At 41.7% G+C, this 5,801-nt stretch overlaps 1 pseudogene; it reads left to right on the top strand.

The window, feature by feature from the left end:
- The first annotated feature begins 1,120 nt into the window (after positions 1–1,120).
- On the top strand, positions 1,121–3,429 carry LOC147985433 (uncharacterized; annotated as a pseudogene).
- The last annotated feature ends 2,372 nt before the right edge of the window (positions 3,430–5,801 follow it).

Raw genomic sequence — 5,801 nt, forward strand, 5'->3', positions numbered from 1 at the left:
AATTCATCGGATCTCGACAAACACACCGCAAAATAATATTACATCGGATAGATCTCCAAGAACATCGAGGAGAACATGGTATTGAGAAGCAAAGAGAGAGAAGAAGCCATCTACTCCCTCTGTTCCGAAATATTTGTCGTTGGGGGTTTTTTCGGACCAGGTGAAAACAGGCAAATGTAAAAAAATATCCCTGATTTGAAAACGAGTCATTGTCTTCCTCCGCCAGGCTCCTCCTCGTAGTCTTCCTCCGCCAGGCCACCTATGCCCTCCACCTCCTCCAGCTGCTAGTCTGGCCACCACCTCCTCCTCCGTCCCCACCTCCTCCTCCTCCTCATCCGCCCATTCTGGTGGCCACCTCTCCCAATTTGATCACTGCCGCCCTAGCCTAGTCACCGCCACCGCTCCTCCCAATCTAGTCCTCACTGCACCAACCTGGTCCTCTCAACCGCACTGACCAGCCTGATCCTTGCTGCTCCCCCACTCGGTCCTCACTGCTCCCCCGCCTGGTCCTCGCCAGGTACTCCTCGCTGCTCCCAATTCTTATCAGTTTTCGCCAGATGCAGAATTGGGAGAATTTGTCGATGCTTTTAGGTACAATAGTCTGTAAAATTGATCGGGAGACATTCAATAAGGAAGAATTTGGTAAGATCAATAACTATGGCAATCAAACAAGATCATCACCCTCACAATTGGCATCAGAAGAAATTACTGGAGTGTAATGATCAATTGGGAAACCTGTAATGCATGAGAAAATGATGTTCTTGTTGTCCTCCTACTGATGTTGTCCAATTGTAAAATTTACAGATGGTGATCATTGTTATACACCATTTGTCCAATTGCAAACATGCCTACAGTTTCTAGGAGTCAATGGAAACAAATTCAATAGACCATTTGAGATCAATACTTGGATATTTAAAGAACTTTCTATAAAATGGTGTTTCCTGATGAATGATGCCAACAGTCTTGACAGTAAATAAGAATGAAAATTGTGAAAAGTGTGAATGACAGATTAGTGTTGTCATGATTACACCTAGAGAGTATACTTATAGAGCCATCTAGGGCAAGGTGGCAACATTTTGCCATGTGATTTTTTGATAACAATGTCCACATGCTTCTAATAATGGGGAAAAAAGAGGTATCTCAATCCAATGGGAATATGGGATCACTTACTCTGTTGACATAGTGTGTGATCCTTGTAAAACATAGTGTGTGTGTGTGTGTGTGTTGATGGTCTCACTCATAGGATGGATTATTGCTTCTTTTCCCTGACACAAGCAAACCAAATGAAATGAGATCTTATTTATTTACAATCAAATCAAAACAAGGAAGCAAGGAATGGTGAAAATGGACTGCACTTTAGTTTACTTCATTTCATTTCAGACAAGCAAACCAAAAGAGAGCCTTAAGTGAACATTCTTGCCATTTGTTGACAGATTACAAATATTGATAGTAAATAAGAATGAAAATTTACTATTGCTTCTTTTCCCTAACACAAGCAAACCAAATGAAATGAGATCTTATTTATTTACAATCAAATCAAAACAAGGAAGCAAGGAAAGGTCAAAATGGACTGCACTTTAGTTTACTTCATTTCATTTCAGACAAGCAAACCAAAAGAGAGCCTTAAGTGAACATCCTTGCCATTTGTTGACAGATTACAAATATTGACAGTAAATAAAAATGAAAACTGTGAAATAAAAATGGACTTGTTCTTCTTCTTCCTGGTCTTCTTCTTCTACTTGTTCTTGTTCTTACTACTACTACTATTACTACTACTACTTCTACTTATTCTTCATCTTCATCTTGCGTATTCATATCTTTAGGAAAAAGTGGATCTCCCAGACCTCAACTTCACTCCACCACCAAAAGATGTGGACGAAATGGATGAAGATGCAGAAAATGAAATGGAAGGAGATGCAAAAGATGGAATGGAAGGAGATGAAATTGTTCAAAATCCAGGTACAGTTATAGTTGATCATTTCATCTCTTGATCATTTGATCATTTCATCACTTGATCATTTAATGATTTCTTTGTTGTATGTCTTGGTGCAGGTGCTGGGCAAGTTGGTAGAAAAAAAATAAAACCCTCAATGACCAGCAAAAATTTGTTGCTTATGTAGCATTGCATACATTGTGTATGAGTAGAGGAGGCACTTTTAAGAAAACTGATACGCAATACATTGTAAAATTTTTTGGAGTGGGTGTCTGGAATATCCAAAGAATTTGGAGGAAAGTAATGTTGCAAATTCAACAAGGTCAAGAGGTAGATGTTGCCGATTAGAGAAAAGGAAATTCTGGAAGAAAGCCTAAGGACATTAACCTAGAAAAATCCTAACAATCACATTAAACAGGAGGTCTACTATTAGATCACTAGCCTGGCAACTGGGATGTATCCCTACCACACTTCATAGAAAGTTCATGCTAAATTTGATTAGGAGGCATACAAATTGTGTGAAGCCGGCTTTAAAGGAAAAGAATAAGATGGATAGGATGAATTTTTGTTTGTCGATGCTTGATGAGGCAACAACAGCAACTGCAAGGCCTAAGTTCAAGACTATGCATAACATTGTCCATATTGACGAGAAGTGGTTTAACATGACAAAGAATAATAGAACATATTATCTGCTGGATGGGGAGGAAGAGCCTATGAGGCCTATACACGACAACTATATTGGCAAGGTGATGTTCTTAACGGTCATTGCTAGGCCAAGGTGGGACAGCGGAGGAAACGTGACCTTCTCTGGGAAATTGGTATCTGGCCATTCGTGAAAGAAGTTCCTGCTCAGAGGAGAAGCGACAACAGACCCAGAGGTACAATAGAGACAAAGTCAATAAAGGTTGACAGAAAAGTGATGAGGGAGTTCCTGATAGAGAAGGTCTTGCCAGCGATACAAGTAGTTTGGCCGGAAAGTGATGTTGGACAGACCATCTACATTCAGCAGGATAATGCTAAGCCCCATATCTTGCCAGATGACCGGGAATTTCTAGCAGCTGTCACAAAAACTGGACTTGACGTTAGATTAGTACAACAGCCTGCCAACAGTCCTGATTTGAATGTGCTTGACCTTGGGTTTTTCAACTCGCTGCAATCGCTGACAGATTGTCTGAGTCCTAAAATACTACAAGACCTTATTGCAGGTGTTTTGGAGGAATTTGAAGGCTATGAGGTTTACAAGCTCAACAAAATTTTCCTAACTCTACAAATGTGCATGATCGAGATCATGAACCATGTGGGGGAATGGGTATAAAATACCACATGTTAACAAGGAAAGACTTGAGGGTCATGGGCAGCTACCTCCAAGACTAACATGCCCTAAAGAGGTTTACACGAATGCTATACAACTTAGAGGTAATGGGGAGGGTTCAGTGATGAGGCTTGTGCTACTTGAGATGAGGCTTGTTCAGATGCTTTACATGGGAGATGCTTGACATGAGGCTTGTTCGGATGCTTGGCATGAGGCTTGTTTAGATGCTTGAGATGAGGCTTGTTCAGATGCTTGATATGAGGCTTGTTCATATGCTTGACATGGGAGATGCTTGACATGAGGCTTGTTCGGCTGCTTGACATGAGGCTTGTTCAGATGCTTGACATGGGAGATGCTTGACATGAGGCTTGTTCAGATGCTTGACATGAGGCTTGTTTAGATGCTTGACGTGAGGCTTGTTCGGATGCTTGACATGAGGCTTGTTTAGATGCTTGACATGAGGCTTGTTCAGATGCTTGACACGAGGCTTGTTCAGATGTGGAGTATGTGTAGTTCCTTGAGATGAGTCTTGTGCGGAGTGCATCCCATGTGAAATTACTCCATATGTGTAATACTCCATTTTGTGAGATTTATATGTGTAACTCCATTTTGTGATCACTTTTACTCCATATATTTTTTCTCCATTTTGTGAGACTTGCATGTGTAATCCATTAGTTTTCAGTTTAATTAATTAAAGGAAAGGTTTCAGATTAATTAATTAAAGGAAAGGTTTAATTTTAATTAATTAAAGGACATGTTTTGTTTAATTCTAGAGTAAAAGGACATGTTGTTGCTGCTGCTTTTAAGTTTCCGAAGACAAGATAAGAGAAGAGAGCAAGAAGAGAAGAGAAATCATTTTTGATTCAAAAGTTTCATTTGCTTGTGTGGAGTACTCCATTTAAATGAAAGAGAAGAGAAGAGAAAGAGAAGAATAGACAAGAAGAGAGAAGAAGAGAAACTTTTAATTTTACTCCTACTCCTACTAATCCTACTCCTAATCCTAATTTTAAAAAACCTGCATTAAAAGGAGTATTGCACTCCACACAATTGCACTCCTACTAATCCTAATTTTAAAGATCCATGGAGTTCGACCTCAATTGCACTCCACACAATAAAACAGTTCGACCTCGATTACATAGGTATATGGATCAACGAGGCAGGCGCAGGTGCAGCTCCAGGCAGATTACCTAGCTCCTATCAAATCCAGTTTAAACTAAATAAAATTTAGTAAGAAAAACACTTTAGGGGATTGCTAACAGTTAATCAAATATTGACTGCAGAAAACAATTCCTGAGCCGTCCCTACATTTTAATCCTTGAGATTTTCCTTATAGTCAGTCAAAGATTTGCCTTGGTTTGGTTTCAACAAAAACATCAACTAAAACATCCAGATGTGATTTAAATAGGGAATATTAAATATGCAAAGCAAAGAATATTTATATGTTGACCATGATGCAAAGCAACGCAAATCATGATCATATGTTGATCATGATGCAAAGAAAATCAAATTTAGGAGTACTTACATTCAGTTACTTCAGAGCTTGCTATAGATGTCCCTATGGTAGCTTGTTATACGAGTAGCTTGGTGTAGGACAAGGAGTTGCAAATTGACTTGTTGTACATGCAAATATCCAAATTACTCATAGCACCAAAAAGTCCTACTCCAAGAGCTTCATGTGCTAAAATACTGAAGCTTCATCTGCTATAATTTTAATTATAATTACTGCAAGCACAAGCAACAGAAAACATAAGGACCATGTGACGCCCCAAGACCGGCGCTCCAGACGCCTTCCATGTTTTTCTTTGTCCCCGTTTGTTTTATTTGTTTGTTGCATTGCATCATGTCATCTTGCAACCTTTTAAAAAAAACTCAACTAAATAAACCATACGGATCTTCGATCCATTTAAATCGAGGGTGTCGGCGTTCTGGGAATGGGGGTCCCCAGACTTGCCTGCCTGCGGCCTGCGGCATGGCTCAAAGGGGGGGGCCCAGCACGGCCCATCTTCACCAACACAAACTCAAGACCCTCGCAAGGGGCCAATCCTCACAGGGCGGACGACACGGAGCCTCCTCAGGCATGGCCTCATCGGGCAGGCTCACGAGGAGGCGGAGAGATCAAGGCGGGGTACCTCGCGAGGTGCCTGTGACGCAAGCCATGACGACTCAGGGCGCCAGGCGGGTGCCAGCCCACGCAGCGTCCTCCTTTCCTCTTTGGTGCAAAGGGGGCAAGCGCAGCCGCGGAGTACCAAGGCATCAGGCAAAGGTTGCCATTTCGGTGCAACGAGACCAAGACCAGGAGGACTACGAGACGGAGGTCACCGTGGAGCCCAAGACGGCGTCATCGCCAGAGCTTTGCGCAGGCGAAGACTACTTTTGTCAGGATAGCTGATACTTGCTGTCCCCTTTCAAATTAGCCCGCCATTGTTGGCTCCCTTCCCACTCGATATTTGGGAAGAGGACCAGGTCCTCTATAAATAGGACCAGCCACCCACAGAGCAAGGGGGTTGGGAGGTAGGAAGGAAGAGGCTCGTTAGAGAGGTTAGAAGCAGAGAGAGA

Source organism: Triticum urartu, chromosome 2A, assembly GCF_056163025.1.
Source record: "Triticum urartu cultivar PI428250 chromosome 2A, HENAU_Tu73, whole genome shotgun sequence".
In the NCBI taxonomy this organism is placed as follows: domain Eukaryota; kingdom Viridiplantae; phylum Streptophyta; class Magnoliopsida; order Poales; family Poaceae; genus Triticum; species Triticum urartu.